Genomic DNA, 19529 nt, shown 5'->3' with positions numbered 1-19529 from the left:
ATCGAGAGGCAAGTAACATCCCAAGCCACGATTGTCGAACGGTGAAGGAGTCGGCCTGTAGGCCTAAGATGCGCGCCGTGATAACTTTTATCGACGTCAATTTGTATGGGCTATTGTGGTGAGCCCACTCGTAACACAAGCACATTTAGCTTACCACGAGGGGCTAATGAGAAATTACTAATAATGTTTCAAAAAAATCCGCCCACAACAATTTACACTCCTGATAGCCACGACCACTTGTCAAGAGTAAAACGACTGAGAAGAAGTTCTACATCAGAGACTGCCTAGTTTTAATTTCGAAATCGATTTACGAAGCAAAATAATTGCACACAAAAGAACACCGGAGCGAAGCTATTTTGGAATTACAACTGTCACGCTTATAGCTTTGTCTGGGGGTCTATCCTCAGAGTATTTGGTCTCATGGAGCAATTTAACGTATTCCGGTTATGGCTAGACCCCCTGGGCGTAAGATTATTTTGAATTTGAGTTCTTTCAGAGTGTAATCAAATAAGACATATTATGTACTAGCTTTCCGCCCGCGGCTTCGTCCGCGTGGAATTTTGTCTGTCACAGAAAAACTTTATCGCGCGCGTCCCTTTTTAAAAAACCGGGATAAAAACTATCCTATGTCCTTTACCGGGACTCAAACTATCTCTATGCCAAATTTCATCAAAATCGGTTCAGTGGTTTAGGCGTGAAAGCAAGACAGGCAGACAGACAGAGTTACTTTCGCATTTATAATTTAGTATAGATGTAGTAATTTATGATAAATGCCACGCATAGGGTATCCGCTTCCACCAACTCAAGTCCCAGTGTAGCTTACTTAGTTAACTTTGTTAAATCGCTTCTAAAGCGCTGCCGGCAGTGCCGCAAGCAGGTCTAACTAAACGCAAATTTGACGAAATTGGACCGGTGGATGTTCTAAAACTTGGTAGATTTAATTAAAAATAGGTGATCGGGGTGTTTTTGCGTTTAAAAACGGACAAAAGGCTTTAAAAATTATATGGCTGTGATGATTGAAAAGGTGGGGCAGTTAATAAAGTACCAATTAAGTAAGTTTCAAGGGGTGGGCAAACCAATTAAGGCTGAGTTGCATCAACTTACTTTCACCGTAACTTTAACAATAACCGGTGCTTTTTGTATGGAGTTTGACAGATTTTTAACGCTTCAAAGTCAAAGTAAGTGGTGCAATGTATGTAAATTACACAAGTAGGTACTGTACTGCGACGGACCATTTTCCCTAAATTAATTAAAATTTCGGAAAATTAAATGCTGTCTCTTTACTTGCACAAAGGCATACCTATTCAGCGAGGAAATGCAGCCAGCATCCTCGCTTCTTTGCCTCACGGACAAACTTTTATTTTTGAGTCATAAATGAGTTTATATTTTTATTTTGTTTAGAGTTAAGTTTGTGTTAGTTTAAAAAAAAAATCTGTTTATTGTAAATAAAATTTGTTCAGTAGGTAGGTACTTATGTAAAGCAAGTGCTTACACACCAGAGAGAGTACTCTGAATATAAGTGGTAAAAGTCAAGAAGGTGTAAAAATGAAACCTAGGACTGTTAATAAAATAAAATAAATCTAGATTTCAAAATCTAATCACAGTTTATTATACCTAATCTAATCTAACTATGTGAATCCTTAGTTTTGTCCAAACTTAACTACGCCGATACCGTCATAGGCGAATGTATCTATGGCTATACCAAGAAAGTCATACAGCGGGTTCAGAATTCCTGTGCCCGATTCTGTTACAACATCCCGCGTAGAGCCCGCGTCTCGCCGTACCTCAATCAAGGAAGCCTACTTAATATGAAATCAAGGCGTGCACTCCATTACGCGTGTTTACTGTTTGGAGTTGTACGCACTAAAAGTCCACCATATTTATTTGAAAAACTTATATTTTCGCATCGGAGTGTGAGGCTTGCTTCACAACTTGGATGTCCGAGCCACAGTACTGCAGCATTTCGTGGTAGTTTCCGTTATTCTGCCACGAAATGCTGGAATAACATACCACCACCTTTTAAAAGTTGTCATTCATTTAATTCTTTTAAATTAAATTATAAAAAGTATCTTTTAAACTTGCAAAAACATACATAATTAACAATAGTAGTACTTGCTTATCAGTCTTAAATGCAATAGACACCACCTATCCCTCCATGTCATAATATAGGTAGTATAAACTTATTTCACCCGTGCATGAGTTGCTTGTTCTTGGTTGTCATCTGTCTTCTATTTTATAGAGCTTAGATATAGAGTTTATAAACTGTATAAAAATATGTTCAAGTTTCACGTAGGTAAATAATGTTGATTGATGTTTCTGGGCGGGCTGCGCCCTTCTGCTAAACTGGCATCCGCAGAATACCAGTGGTCGTGACATGCTCTCTGCCGTCACGGCTTATACTGAGCTGATGCCATTTTGGTGCGTGTACTCTGTTTTTAGTGTTTAAGTTGTTATTTATTTGTAACGCTTTTAATACTCGCATCAAATAAATACTTTCTTTCTTTCTTTCTTTCTTTCTAATCAGTACACTTTATATTTCATTAATTAATTTTACATTGAACGCAACGTTCAACAAGTTGCGTGCGGTTTATAGCGGTTTCATATCAAACTCAGATGTTACTGTTGCCACTGATTTTTGTTTATATACCCCACATTTACCATATTATAAACAAACTAAGCAGGACCACTTAATATACGAGTACGCGCTTTAAAAGCAAATGAGAAATATTTTTTAAATGAAAATTTTATTGCCAGAACCTAAGGCTATCTTACTTTAACTTTAATAAAGTCAAAAGTCTATTTTTTAAGTCTGAGTTGCACCACCTAACTTTAACGGTAACTATAACGATAACCGGTGGAGTTTGACAGATTTTTGACGTTTGTCAAAATTAAAGTAAGATGGTGCAACCCAGCCTAAGTCTATACCAGCGGCCCGCCCCAGCTTCCCACGGTTGCAAAGGAATTTTCCGGCTTTTCTCTTTTATACTAATATGCAATATGCATGTTTTATAATATAAACCTTCCTCTTGAATCATAAAAATCCGTTGCGTAGTTTTATAGATCTAAGCATGCATAGGGACAGACAGACAGGAAAGCGACTTTGTTTTATAAATGTAGTGATGGTTATTGTAGTTACGGTTAAAGTAAGGTGATGCAACTCAGCCTTAGTAAAGTGTCTAATTTTACCTGATAAACGTTACTACATAAAAATTGTAGACAAATATTAAACGATCAAGTTTTATTGGATTTTCGTCGATTTTTTTTTATGTGACAGGAGGCAAACGAGCAGACGGATCACCTGATGGTAAGTGATTACCGTCGCCCATAGACACCCGCAGACCCGATGTCGATGGGGGACAATGGGGGTATCCCCCCACCCCCTAGTGGCACACTATTAAGCCATTATCCCAAGCTTTTATAAAAGTGGTTCGTAAAGGTGTTTTTTACGATAATCTGATATTTTTGTAGGCTGGAAAAGACTTGTAGTTATTATACCTATTTATTCTGTACCAGTCGGTGGGTAAACTAGATAGGTGTACATACCATATGTGGTAGACAAGAAAAGAAAAAGTAAAAAAACCTACAGCACAATTTCATCACCATCATCATTTCAGTCATAGGACGTCCACTGCTGAACATAGGCCTCCTCCAATGATTTCTAAAATGGCCGGTTGGTAGCAGTCTGCATCCAGCGCCTTCCTGCTACCTTTATAAGGTCGTGTCGTTCCACCTTATGGGTGGACGTCGTACGCTGCGTGCGCTTTCCACGCGGCACAATTTATTTCTAAAATATTAGCTTTAAATGGAAATTTTGCTTTGAGAGTTCATAATTAAAAGTAAGCCCATTGGACCTTCTTTCAGTGTGCATTTATGTTCGTACAAGTAATTAGTAAAAAGGTTCTTTTGTAAACGTTTTACGAACATCTCAAAATGTTAATTGGCTCTGCTTTATTTTCATGTTGAACAATATTTTGGAGAATAAATTACAGGGCATTGTTGACTTTGTACTTTATTACGTAATGGTTATTAAAGTATAAAACTTTTTAATACTGAGACACGTAAGTTAAGTTAATAATTTAAATATACTAACTACTACTAACCTTGTGAACAAGTCACAAGTAGGTATTATCAATGAGGTCTGCAGATGCAAACGGAGTTATGAAGTAATAAGCGCATAAATATTTTAGCTCGGTAGTAATTTCTCAGGCAGGTCAGAATATGATAATGCAACCAACAAAATAGTTGTAGACATGTGAAAGAAGCCAATTACTGAACTTTTTTCAAGAAAGCGACTCACTCGACTCAAAGGTCATCATATACACTTTTATGTTAGAACTAGCTGACCCGGCGAACTTTGTTCCGCCTTAATGGCAATAAATAAGCAGACTTTTTTTAATTTCGAACGGGATAAAAAGTATCCTATGTCCTTCTCCTGGCTCTAAACTACCTCCCTGACAATTTTCAGCTAAATCGGTTCATCCGTTCTTGAGTTATAAGTGGAGTAACTAACACGACTTTCTTTTATATAGCGGCGCGCGCGCTGCTGAAAGTTTTCATTAAGTTCTGGCGAATGAAATCGCGCTGAAAGTATTGAACAAAGAAAATTCTTACGGTGCGTTTGGTTCAGACAAGTGTGCGTACACCATTATCATTAATCGGTGTGTGTACGTAATGCTCAACATGAGTTTCGCGTGACCAGCCTGCTTAAATGCTTCGATCGTTAACTCGTGTAGGTTATGTGCCCTAATTAAATTAATGTACCGTTTAATTTAGTGGCACTGTTATGGCCAGTGTGATGAATATCGATGGCATAAGCTTTGTAAGTAGTTGAAACATTTTAGGAGAAAATTCATTATGTTGTCAAGTCATGCTTGTCAATGTCCCATAAAATCAGCGATTTTAAGAGCGCAAAATATTCGATACTTGAATGAAAATAGCCACAAACTAGGGCCTCAGTTTGACCTTAATATTTGGTGTATCCTAATGTACACAAGTCCTTAAACTTTGGCCATGAGACCACGTGACTACATTTTCGGAGTCACGTGCTCAGTATCGAATATCGATGTATTGATTCGGGACGAGGGGATACTTCAGGGACCGCGAGCTTCTTTGTCTGGATTGGACAATAGGAATACAAATCAAGAAAAGTATCTATATCAAACGAGTCTGAAATCAAACGAGTAACTCAGAGATTGGGGTACGACAGACCATTGCCTATAGGGAAAATATGCCATTCAAAACACCGTTATTATTTTGGTATCCAATCTGCCGAGGGTACAGCTAGTATTTACCTTTTCTTGTAATAATTATACTTAAGTGACAACGTTTATATTTATATTTTATATATATACTCCCAAGCCGCTTTCGGCTACGGTAACCACGACAAAATTCCTTTAGTCCGCAATAAGAGGGCTACGCTGGGCTGCCCTATCATGTGCCCTCACATGGCTACAGTAGCCAATCTTGTTGGTAAACGTGCGCGAACAATGTCGACACGTTAGGACACCGCTGATGTAGTTGTAAGTGATAGCCGCTGCTGGTCTGGCTTTAAGAGCATCGCGCTTCGAATCAAGATCAGATTTCCGCTGCTCTTCGAAATCGTTAACTTTTTTCCGCACCAGGCGCCTCCACTCCAGACGGTGGCTAGCAGTTTTTTCCCACTTTAGGGGGTCAATGTCGCATCGCTTCATATGTCTTTTCTGAACATCCTTATAACGTAAGAACTGGCCGCCTTGTTTCCGCTTGCCGTCCTGGAGTTCAGAAAAGAAAATTCGTTTCGCGACCCTCTCGTCAGCCATACGCCAAACGTGACCGCACCAACGAAGCTGCCGACGCATCAGGTACGCCTCAATGCCGCAGACATTTGCCCGTCGAAGTACCTGAGTGTTTCTTACTCGATCTGACCATTTGATGTTCAAAATGTCTCGCAAGCATTTGAGGTGAAACCTGTCTAGCGTTTTTTGAAAAAAATCTGCTTAAAAATTCGTGTTTTTTTGGTTATTTGATAAATTTCTCCAAAAAATGCCCCTATAACTGGTAGTTTTTATTACTTTGTATTATTCTCTATCGTATTACCTTCGTAAAACCAAAAATCGCATGTCTCTATCCCTATCACAACGTTTGCAATGATCGTTTGAACTAAGCCTCTCCGGGCGCGCCATTCAACGCTTCGTTAACAACAAAACTGAAAATGGATCTAGATTTGTAATTTTGATAAAGACAAGTTAGATTTCAAATAAAAACAAAAGATTTCGAAGAAAAATAAGCATTTTAGTTAAAATTAAAATTGTCTCTACCTGTAGCGGAGAATAATGTTGTGGCAGGCCTTTGTTCAAACGATCATAGCAAATGTTGTGATAGGGATAGAGACATGCGATTTTTGGTTTGACATAGATAATACGATAGAGAATAATACAAAGTAATAAAAACCACCAGTTATAGGGGCATTTTTTGGAGAAATTTATCAAATAACCAAAAAAACACGAATTTTTAAGCAGATTTTTTTCAAAAATTATCATTTTTTATTATTTTGTTGGCCTTTTTTGTGTATTTTATTATTTTTTTAGTATTGCCTGTTATTTAGCATTATTAATGTTTTTATTTTATCAGGATATACCGCTTAGTTTAAAAGTTATTACGTTTTCTTTACAATAAGTAATTGGAAGAAAAAAAATTCTATAAAAAATTTAAAAAAAATCTCAAAAAAATTTTGACCTCTTTTTTGTCGATAAAAATAGGTCTAGTTTCATCTATTTTCATATGTACACTTTAACGTGACTCACACTGTATACGGAAATTTTTGTAGAGAGCTTCAGATCATGTGAACGCAGCACCTTAGACCGATGTTTTCCGAAAGCAACCGCCGCAGAACTGATGCGGTGGTTTATTTCGCCTTCTAGGTCGCACTTGGATGTAATAGTGCTGCCTAAGTACTTGAACTTCTCCACCTGTTTCAGCACGCAGTTGTCAATGCTAATTTTTAGCGGTTCTGCATCGCCACCGAAGTCCATTGCCATAACTTCGGTTTTAGAAATACTAATTTTGAGACCATAACGACAACAGACTTCATGGAGGTTCGTAATTAAGAGCTGAAGTTCTTCAGGAGAGTTGGCAACAAAACACAGATCGTCTGCGTACATAATCTCCGTAATAACCGCATGGGAGACCCTAGTGCGGGCTTTACTACTTTACTTTTTATATTTTATACAAGGATATGAACATTGTAAAGAAATACAGACAGTACATGGTAACTTGTCTCTACATATGAGTACATAATAAGGATACACGGGACAGAACACGGCAGTCTCTATAAAGAGGTCTTTTCAGTTGAAAAGGTAGCATAACACATATGAAACTAGAGTACTTATGGAGACGGACAGGATGCAGAGAAAAATTCAAATAATATTTCCCTATTTATTTAAAGGTTTGTGCTCGTTTATGCGTGTCCCAATTTTAGCTAACAAACATTTATTTTTAGTTGGACAGCAACGCTTTCAGTGAGCACTTTCCATTTCACAGTCACATCACAGTGACAGCTAAAAAGTTGTGCAGCTTCACAGCGAGGACAATCGCAATCAACGAGCCGAGAAATGGAACGAAATATAAACGTGAAACTTTAGCTTTGTCATATTGTGTTGGAGTTGTCACGGCGAAGTGGGAACGATTCCGTGAACAACTCTTAGAGTAGGCGCACACCGTTGATTTTAGTTGGCCGATAGTTGTGCCTGATTTTAATTTATATGAAGAATCGGCCAAACCGAATTGGCGTAGTGTGCGCACTCCCATACATGCCAATACTGATCAACTGCCCGACTAAACTATCGGCCGACGAAAAATCAACGGTGTGCGCATTCTCTTAATTTTTTGTACACACTTTTCCTTTAAAAGTTATTATATGAAAGCAGAGCGAGTATTAATTAATTTCAGTTCAAGTAGGACGTCCCCCCGTCTATCTAAAAGCTAAAAATATGGAAAAATTATAGTGCTTTTCATGAACTTTCAAAAGAAAATTATCACGATTTAGATAGATCAGCTAGTTTAAGAGTAACAATCGTTCAACTTAGATGTAGTAAACGGGCAACTACGGAACCCTATATTGTGGTACACGACACGCACTTGGCAGTTTCTATTTTATTTACAACCGTGACAATTACATATCTTAGTTATTTTTATAGACTAAAACTCGTATCTTTAATATCAAACACCTAAAAGAGTTTTTGATGAGATCTAGAATTAGATTTACTCGTAACTTATCCAAGTTCAGCTTCATGTTAATTACTTAGTAAAAGGTAGAAACAAAACTTTAATTTGAATTTAGCAGTAAGCTCTCTCATCCGAGGCTTTCAGGTTGAATTCGTCTTATTAATTAACCTACTTTGACTTACTAAATTAATATTTTAAAATCAAGTTAGTGTCGAATTTGTTTGGTTTTGATTGCTGGAGATTCTTTCATAAGCTGAACAAATTATATGCGAAAGTAACCTTGTATGTCTGTCTGTTACCTTTCTGACTTAATCACTGGATCGATTTAGATAGTTGTAGAGATAGAGACTCAGCGAAAAACAAAAGATAGTTTTAATACCGGTTTTCTGTAACAAACCGAAACTTACGCGACCAAAAGCTCATAGCTCATATGAAAGCTTTCAGATACTATTCTTGTTACTATACCCTTTTATAGATCAATTAGTGGGCTATTTATAAGCCGTGTAAGCCGGCTTTTAGAAAAGGTAGCGACGAAGACGCCACTCCAATTAGTGGTGTTGTAGTAGTAACCGCGCCGAATCCGTTTAGCCGCGGCTCGGCGACTTAAGTTCTCTTAATTAAAAGTATAAACGCGTTAGACAAGACCGATAAGTATTATCTATACTTATAATAAATCTGTAGAAAGGTCAATTCTGTACATGAAATATATTTTCAAAATAACTATCAGGGGGTGATTAGTGATCGATACTGATGCCAAAAATGCAATCAGTAAAATTTTTGTCTGTCTGTCTGTCTGTATGTTCCTTATAGAAATAAAAACTAATCGACGGATTTTAACGAAACTTGGTACAATTATTCTTCATACTCCTGGGCAGGTTATAGTATACTCAGGAATTCCCACGGGAACGGGAATTAGCGGGAAAATCCTTTTGTATGAAAAATCTAAACCGCTTAAGTTAGACGTCTAGTTATAAAACTGCGTCTGTAGAGAATATTAAAACTTGTGATTGTAGAGATGGGCTTGGAACTAGGTACGAGTATACTTTAGTTTCGAGAGTCTTATTCAAAGTACAAACGTACACACGCCCACACTGTTAACTATCCATTTCCGTTTTTGCTCTCCCTCTAATCAAATGGCGATTCTTTGCGATAGAACGAGATGACATGACTTTTAATGGGCAGTTAACACTGTTGGCGATAGTACATAAGCCTCAGGGGACATAAATGTCGTCGTGTTGTCAATGAAGTAGACAATTACTTGTATCTAGATAATTTTCGTCCGTTCGTTTCAGCCAAATGACGTCCACTGCTGGACAAAGGCCTCCCACAAGGATTTCCAAAATCTGCGCCCGAATCTAGGCACCTGCCGCGACCTTCACTAGATCGTCGGTCCACCTAGTGGAGGGCCTGCCGAAACTACGTCTTCCGTAGTAGATAACTTAAATACTTACTACAAGTAGGTATGAATGTATAATTAAACCTAGAATACACCCAATCTTTGACCTCTAGAATAAAGGGCGATTCATTGATCATATTTAGCGCTTTATATTCTGATGAAAAGCATGAAGCGGTTGACCTGTTTTCAGGAGGTACACGAGCGGTATATTCGGCAATGCGTTGCTTGCAACAAGGTCGACAATGTTGCGGCAGAAAAATTGTTATGGCCGTCAATATTGTAAAGAAAAATTGCCGCCTTTGTCAATGAAAAATGGTAATTGTTTACTGAAGAACATTTTACTTACTGAAAATATACTGAAAATATTTTGTTAAATCATAATTTCTTATCTAAAATGGCATAAGCTATTAATTTGTAGTATAGGTATGCTTAATACTTGTTAAGTTAATCACTGTTATCGTGTTTATTATAGCAATTAAGTAACACCCAGCTCGCGACTTTTATGTGTGTTAACTAAAAGTTTAGTTAGTTCATAAGCAGCAACAGCAATATCCGTGGAAAGTTTTGTATTTTGTATTTTCTTTCATCATCATCGTTATGATTTCAGTAATAAGACGTCCACTGCTGTTAATACTTTAAGTATTATTTATTACAATACAGCAACAAGATTACAAATCATGGCTTAAAATTCGGAAAATAAAGTTTTTGCATTCCGATTATTTACACAAAATTAATTTATTCATTTGCATTATTTTACGACAGCCAGTTAGATACAAGAACTGCAAATTTTTAATGGCTTGCATTTACTTACGGTATACCTACCTAACTGGTAAGGTAAGCTTTTTATTATAAGCGCTATGGTCTTTTAGTTACACCATGATAAAGTCGTTCAGGGTAAGTACGCCATCGTAAGAAAAGTAGGCATCATAGATACTCCAGTTACTTCTAATAATTGTATCTATGTCTCCGAGTCCATTATAAGTTTCACTTGGCGCCGCGGCTGCCAAGAGTGCCAAGTCTGCCAAGTGTCGGAGTGGCAAGTTGGCGACCCACTGATGCGAATGCCAATTGGAAAACTTGGCGCCGAGACAGTTTAAAATGAAATAAAGTATTTTCTTGTAATTTCGCATTGTGGGTTAGATAGTTCCCAACGTTTGTCTTATCTTTTAATTTGTAGTAGAGTTTAGGCCGAGATGGTAACTCTACCGACTCAGTGTAAAAGTAAATCGTGAATCCATTGCATCTTATGGTTCATGTATGTTTAATGTCATTTAATTGAAGTCGAACAAGTAAAATTTTACGAAATTAGAATTTGTCATTTCTAGAAGATGGAAAACTTTTCTCCAAATGGAAAACGTTCTCTACCAATTCTTTACTATCCTATATTCAAATATTGTATTTCCAAGTACTTACTACGTTCCTGAAAACTCGGCTAATTAGTCGAGCACTTCTCAGAAGTAGACTTGGCTGAAGTACGTTATATTAAGGATCAAACCCAGGACTTTCGGGTCAAGATAGTTCAGATATCTAACCACTACACCACAAAGGCGTTCCATTTTAACCAGAAAATATAACCCTTTTTCAATTCACGACCCCTTCAATTTCCGGCCTACTGAAATTATGACAGCCGGCTTAAGTATTAATCTGAGCCTGAGTAACGGCCACTTACAACGTATATTGAACCGTGCGAATATGAGCTGAGAGTTGTAATTCCGCCGTTATGACTTAACCTGCAGTGCGGTGCCATGAATGGCGCAATGCATCAGCTGGGCATAACGTGTTCTTAAATGCCCTTTTAAGTACAGTCAATTGCACGTTAGAATGCACATTGCTGTTGCAAAGTCGCCATGACAATCATACAGGGTGATTGGGTTACTCGACCAATTCTTTGAAAGGACTGTACTAGAGGTCATCAGTAACTAATTAAATCCAGTGAACCAGGAGTCGAAATTGGATGGTTATGGAGCTGTGACGGTTTTGAAGTTTTCGGTTCGGAAGTTTTGATCATTCTGAAAAAAGCGCTTGGCCAAAACTTACATAATCTCAGAAATAAAAGGTCATAAGTAAAAATATTTTATTTTATTTTCTGTAATCTTTTTTAATTAAAAAAAACGACATAATTTAATGCTAATGGTCTCTAGTATCCCTTTCAAAGAATAGGTTGAATATCCCTGTCGCATTGTATAAGATGGCACAGTTTTATGGGCTTATTATACTATGGTCTGTATTTGCCAATTTGGATCATAAAATTGTAAAAAATGTTGGACATAGTCACATAGGTTAATTGAGTCATTCACCCCGCAATATGGCGGCGCTAAAGTACCAAACTTGTAGTTTATAGGTAGAGAATAATGCTTCATACATATAGATAAGGAGGACATTTTGAAGTTATGATGGGCCAATAAAAATGCGAATGTGAAGGAGCCGCCAAATCTGTTTTGGCAGGGCAACGACCGACGCATATTATAATTTTTCATGATAAATTGGCTCCGGTGTAAATTTAAGTTTTCGGCACTTACAGCATTTACATTTTCTTCCGCCGATATTATAATTTTTCATTATAAATTACTCTAAGGCGACTATCACACTGCACCGCGCTCCGCCGCGGTACGCGGGACGACAGATTTAATCATTGTATGCAAGTACCTCAGTTTGTATAGAAAACACGCGCGGCACCACACACTGAAAACGCGTCTGCGCGCGGGATTCTTTATAATGTAGCCACGCGGACCGCGGCGGAGCGCGGTTCAGTGTGATAATCGTCTAATTTCACGTTCTACTGAACCAAATATTTAACTAGACTGCAATGTAGTCTATTTGTGTAGTAGTTGTGTGTAGTTACTACAACACAAAGAAGATACGGGTACGAGCACACGTCAAACGAACTAAACATAACATATAAGTAGTGAAACTTTAATGTACTGAAACCACAGCAACCTCACTGTAATAGTGCTGCGTTTTTAATTTTTCAGTAATGTGGTAAGTGCATTTTCCTGCCTCCAAAAGTATTTCATGGTGTTATTTACGATGCTGCAGTTGTGTAATGTAGGTCAAGCGTTTTAAAGCCTTGCGAGCTGGAACTTAAGGCGTGTTGTTGCCTAAATTATATTTAATAGGATTTAACGCTGGCGCCTACGTGGTCTAGCCCATTATAGGGCAGTGGGATCATTATTCTAACTATATTTTGTGCACTATTGCCTTGTATTAAAGGCAAAAATACGTAAAACCTAAAAGTGCTAGTCGTTAGACTCTAGAATGTCGCGTCATTTCAGGCTTGATAAATTAGATGTTTTTGCTTCCAATTTATTAAGACATTACAGTAATTCGTTAAGCCGTCTCAGTCTGTTTGAGCCACGTCAGATTCTTATGATGAGGGCATGTTATCCCATTTTTCCTGCAAGGCCGTAAAAATTGACTTTATTTTTTGCATTGGATATTCAGTGTCAATGTTATTACGGCTTATTTGTTTGCAAGATTGCCAATTCCAATGCGCAGGGAATGCAAACAGGTCGCGGAAATACCCATCTCGTAAAAAGTACGGTTTGGGTTTCCTCCCTGTGTGAACAGGTCGTTAGTACAAATACGCCTGTTCTACCGTCTGAGTTGAAGAATTTTCTTTATCAATGTCTTTTTAAACACGGAAAATGGATGACGCCGTATCCAAATGTTTATTTAATATTCGTCGTCGATCCCGTTTGCTAAAGCTTCTCGACCTAAGCTTTGATTAAATAATATTTGAACATTCACGTACACGGCCTTATCCGTCAGTTCTAAACAGGCGTCGAGCAATTTCATAGGAATCATTACTTTGGTAAAAAATACATAAAAAGCATGCTGTTGTCCCGTAAAACGCTCCGTCATCATCATCATCATCATCATTTCATTTACTTATAGGATGTCCACTGCTGAACATAGGCCTCCCCCAATGCTTTCCATGTTGATGGATTGGTAGCGGCCTGCGTCCAGCGCTTTCCTGCTACCTTTATGATGTCGTCGGTCCACGCTGCGTTTTCCGGTACGCGGCCTCCATTCAAGAACCATGCTGCACATCGTCCGTCAGTTCTGCGTACTATGTGCCCTGCCCATTGCCACTTCAGCTTGCTAATTCGTCGGGCTATGTCAGCGACTTTAGTTCGTTTACGGATCTCCTCATTTCTGATTCTAGGCCTATAATGAGAGGTCACGTTTCTAAGCCATAAGTCATCACACACATTGATTGGTAGACTCCAAGCGCTCCGTAATGGCTAAATATTCATTAAATTATGCACTTATGCAGTTTCCCATCACCCACGCATTCTACCTCGACCCGTTTTCGAGAAATCAATCAAGCGTTGCTGTTTGCATAATTTTTGGCCCATCCTTTATATTGTAACGTGGGCATCAAAGTTAACGAAACTATCTGCCCATCTTAAAGCAACTAAGAGTCTCGTTTACTATCGTAGCACCCAAACTACGGAACCCCACTTAATATGCTCTTGACACGCACCTTCCTCATTCTTCGGGTATACAGACGGCAGCATACTAGATTATACAGTTTTGAAAAATAACCCCTATTGCAACTGAATATAAGATACTTAATGTGCTGTCGTCAGTGCCAAATCTCATCAATTCTTGGTCGACGCGCCGCGCCTTGTCCAAGTTTTTTATGTCAATCTTTTATAGACTTGACTAGTAACTGCGACACTTAGTTTAATTGCTTTTATTTAGTTTTACGTGGATTGCGATTCTGCGGGCTAAGTCAGTCACTCTGGTTCTCCTACGGATCTCCTCATTTCTGATTCGATCACGCAGTGAAACTCCGAGTCCACTAGGTGGACCGACGATCTGGTGAAGGTCACGGGACCGGTCTTTGTGGAAATTCTTGGGGGAGGCCTTTGTCCAGCAGTGGACTTTCGGCTGAAACAAACGAACGAACGTGGATTGGCTCTTTATCACCATCACAAGACGTTGTAATGTGAAATGAAAGAGTGAAAAATTTATTGTATCTAATTATAATAAATTAATTAAATCTAATTGAAATCTAGGGAGGGATGTAATGGGGCTAATCCCATCTTATCCCTTCTATACAGGCTCTACAGCTTAGCTCCCAACGAAACCCAACCAGTAAAGTTTGAGTAGTTCCATACCTACGAAATAATGGGAGGAATATGGTATAAATATTTATCATCTACAATGTACCTTTACACTATGCCCGTTTTCACCATCAATCCCTAATTTTTAAGTGACCTCTGTGATAACATATTACAGAAATTTTGTTTTCATAGGGGTCACTTAAAATTTAGGGATTGATGGTGAAAACGGGCAGTCTTTCGTAAATCACAGCTTACATAATATCAGGGTGCCAATTTCTTTACTTCGCACATAAACAGCTGAAACTCAAATACAAAGTGACATGTAAGAGTGCCCCTAAAACATCCTATAACAGTATAAATAATTTACTTGGTAAACGTTACGGAGGTGGTAAAATGTATATCAGAGTGACATAACAAGCGATCGAAAGTCACGCAAGTAAGAAGGTCAATGACTGTGGAGGGGTGCGGTAAACATTTTTAGGCTTAGTTGCACCACCTCACTTTGATCGTAACTATAACGATAGCCGGTGTTTTTTGTTTTGACAGATTTTTGACATTTTTCAAAGTTAAAGTAAGATGGTGCAACCCAGCCTTAGAGTTGTCTATGGTGGCAAAGTGATAGGAAAGCGAAAAAATCGACTGCTGCTTGTCACTTGTCCTTCAAACTCCATGAGTCGCCATGTTTCTCTATTGCTATAAAAGCTCTGAGTTCGAAGCACAATTGCATAATTATGATGTTTCAAGCATGCCATATATTATAATAACAATAGTGATTTTTCAATTTGCGCATTTTTTCTGGGCATCGAGTCCAAGACGCTGGATTTCAAGAGTCCAGTTATTTAGCTCTTAAAAACAAGCAGACATTTCTTTATATCATGCATACTCTCTATATTATATTAGAACATGGAGGCGTGACGAACATTGACAGTGGGCTACAAATAGAACAGCGGGATAATTTATCGGACTTTGAGCACAGCTTTGAGTGTAGTTCGGTTTAGTTTGTTCTATTTGAATTTCAAACTAATACGAATTTAAATATAAGTAGCTCTACATAAGGGGCAGCATTTATATTAGGAGTGGAATTATGAATGGATAATTTATAGTAATGCGAATGCAAACACAAAAGTAAAGAAACTTTTGTGTTTTCAGTACAGTACATAGTCGCCATATTACAAGCTCAACACAGTTTGGTTTTTTGGCGCCCAACGTGTAGGTCGCGTGATCCGAAGTTAGACACAGATCTTGGAAAACAGATTGAATTAGATTCTTGTGACATATTGAATCATATAGTGATTTTGTTTGTCTGTTTGTTCTTATACTGAGCATATTAAGATTACATGTGATAGTACCAATAGGTTGGACATTTTTATTAATTATAAAATTTTACTATATAAATTATTGTATGTGCCGTGTGGGGACGGCCGTAAAAGAATACTTTTCCCCACCGCCCACAGGAGGCGTGTCGTAAGAGGCGACAAACTCCTGTAGCACCGGACGGGCAGCAGCGTCTGCGTGCGAAACCAAGTAAAAAACTGCGATCGCCAACCCGCCTGCCAAGCGTGGCGATTAGGGCAAAACCCTCCAAATGGTAGCACAAACAAAAAAACGGCCCCTAGTCCCCGGCGGCCCCACTATCCCGGACCACGGTAGCGGTCACGGTAACGGTGGGGCAAGGGGTGCGAAGAATCCCCGGGGGATGCCAGGCTACCAACACCGACGACCTCTGGCCCTGGCAACCTATAACGCTCGCACACTGCGTACAGACGTGAAGCTAATGGAACTCGAGGAAGAGTTGAGCAGGTTACGGTGGGATATCGTGGGATTATGTGAAGTCCGAAGAGAGGGGGAGGACACCATAATTCTTAAATCCGGAAACCTGCTCTATTTCCGGGAGGGCGACCAGCAGTCCCAGGGTGGTGTCGGGTTTATCGTCCACAAGTCCCTTGTCAACAACGTGGTCCAGATCGAGAGTGTTTCGGCGAGGGTAGTGTACCTGATACTCAGAATCACCAAACGGTATTCGCTGAAGGTCATACAGGTATACGCACCGACCACGGAACACCCCGACGACGAAGTGGAGACCATGTATGAGGATATTTCCAGAGCCATACATGGCTCCCGGTCCCATTTTACCGTTGTGATGGGGGACTTCAACGCGAAGCTAGGTAAACGAAGCGATAATGAGCCGAAAGTGGGGCAATTTGGGTACGGAGAGAGGAACGCACGTGGCCAACTGCTGGCTGGCTTTATGGAGAGGGAGGGCCTCTTTATGATGAACTCCTTCTTCAGAAAGCCAAAACAGCGAAAGTGGACATGGCTGCATCCCAATGGCGCTACAAAAAATGAGATAGACTTCATCTTGTCGACGAAGAAGCATATATTCAATGATGTCTCTGTGATCAATTCGGTCAAAACAGGAAGCGATCACCGAATGGTAAGAGGCACATTGAATATCAGACCCAAGCTCGAGAGATGTCGACTGATGAAGTCTACGCTCCGCCCAGCGCCCATCCAACTCCAAAACCCCGAAAGCTTTCAGCTCGAGTTGCAAAATCGTTTCGAATGCCTAGGAGACTGCGAAAATGTGGACTGAACATGGACAAGACAAAAATCATGTCTAATGTCCGTGTTGCACCCACTCCTCTGAAGGTTGGAGACTCTACACTCGAAGTTGTCGACAATTATGTATACCTGGGACAAACAGTCCAGTTAGGTAGGTCCAACTTCGAGAAAGAGGTCAATCGTCGAATCCAACTCGGATGGGCAGCGTTCGGGAAGCTTCGCCATATACTCATGTCCGAAATACCGCAGTGTCTCAAGACGAAAGTCTTCGAGCAGTGTGTGTTGCCAGTGTTGACATATGGATCCGAAACGTGGTCGCTTACTATGGGCCTCATAAGAAGGCTCAAGGTCACCCAAAGGGCGATGGAGCGGGCTATGCTCGGAGTTTCCCTGCGTGATCGAATCAGAAATGAGGAGATCCGTAGGAGAACCAAAGTAACCGACATAGCTCGCAGAATTGCTAAAATCAAGTGGCAGTGGGCGGGGCACATAGCTCGTAGAGACGATGGCCGTTGGGGCAGGAAAGTTCTCGAGTGGCGACCACGGGCTGGAAAACGTAGCGTGGGCAGGCCTCCTACTAGGTGGACCGACGATCTGGTAAAGGTCGCGGGAAGAGCCTGGATGCGGGCAGCGCAGGACCGTTCATTGTGGAAAACCTTGGGGGAGGCCTTTGTCCAGCAGTGGACGTCATTTGGCTGAAACGAAATTATTATTTCTGTTCCACCATCTGCATCAGATCATATGAGGTCAACTTTCGAGACCACTAAGGGGTTGCTTAAAAATTAAATCCCGTTTTAAAACGTATTTCCCAAGGGAACCGACGTGTAATCTGCGTCACACCATCATTAAACCTTCAGCAGGTTTCGCCATCTAATACGGTTTTAGGGGTCCGTACTAAATACGGAAACGATACATTATATGATCACAAGCAATTTCAGGAGCTACTTGACCTTTCAATGATGATGTCAAAATCATCCCATAGTAAATATAAAAATGTTCAGTAAATAAAAGTATGGAAACATGATCAGATAAATTGTGCTTTCTTGAAACAAAAACACGAACTCTCCTTCATCTGTCTTGCTGTCAAAATGTTTCATTTTAAAATGTTTTTAAAAGCGTGTTACAGATTCTCTCCTTTTTTGGTTTGTAATTTTTTTTTAATTACAAATAAAAATGTACGGAGCCTTCCAAACATAACTGGCTGGCAGGGTTTTACCGCATGTTATGGGAAACTCGGTCAAACTCCGCAACGGGTCGCGTTTCAAAGCTATCGGCGTTACCTTACAAACTTATAATTACTAGCGGACCAGAAATAGTACTGAAATAGTGATATAATATCGTGAACTCTAAGCTTTATACAAATTTAAAGTTAATAGTTCAATTAAAAGTATTTAAAGAAATCAAAGATGATCTAAAAAGTGAGACTGTACTTTTTCGCACAGTTAAATTAAAGCTCAATTAGTGCACAAAACTTGTTTCTTATAACTTAGTAGCATTGTTACAGTCTACACAAAAACCTTTTAAGTCACTATAATGAATAACATGTATCAAATACATAGTTTTCACTGATTTAATTTAAGTAAAATGTACTAATTGTATCTTATCAAAAGTTGTAAAGAACTACTTTGTTTTTGTCAGTGTTCATGCTTAGCTATTATATTGCTATTTTTTATAATAACGTGGGCATATCAAATAATGTCTATCTAAGATTGTTTTTTTTTTAAATAACCATTGTCCTTGTTATCAATATCTAATTATGTTTTCCAATCTTCTTTCGATTTCCCTATGATTATTTATTAATTATTTATTTATTGACAAAGATCTACCAACAACACATCTTTACATAAACAAGTAATGCATGCAATGATGACAAGACCAAAAGATGTGTCTTTATAGGTAAATACAGCTTACTTAATTTTAAACAAAGAAAAGCCGGAAAAATAATACTGAGATTTATTTTTGTTTAGCGCCTACACTTGTTTACTTCCTACGCCTACTTTATTGTTCAACCATCAATTTCTGAAGCCAAATTGCCAGAAATTATCTTGTTACGCCTTCACAAGTAAAGACAATTTTCCCAACCAATAAAGATGATGTTTTAAACATTCATTGGGATTTAAAACAATCATTTCAACTGTATTGCCTTGTCTCGGTGAATAAATAACCTTTCAATCATAATATCGCTCTGTAAATTTATAAAGAATGCTCTAAAGAAATCTTAATAAAATCAAAGTCATTTCTGCTGTCTGTACGCTAGATTTATTAAACTATGCAACGGTTTTCAATGCAGTCTTCAG

The sequence above is a fragment of the Ostrinia furnacalis genome, unplaced genomic scaffold (genome assembly GCF_004193835.3).
Source record: "Ostrinia furnacalis isolate ACB-3 unplaced genomic scaffold, ASM419383v2 OfSCF0058, whole genome shotgun sequence".
Lineage (NCBI taxonomy): Eukaryota > Metazoa > Arthropoda > Insecta > Lepidoptera > Crambidae > Ostrinia > Ostrinia furnacalis.
Note: the sequence above shows the minus strand (reverse complement) of the source record.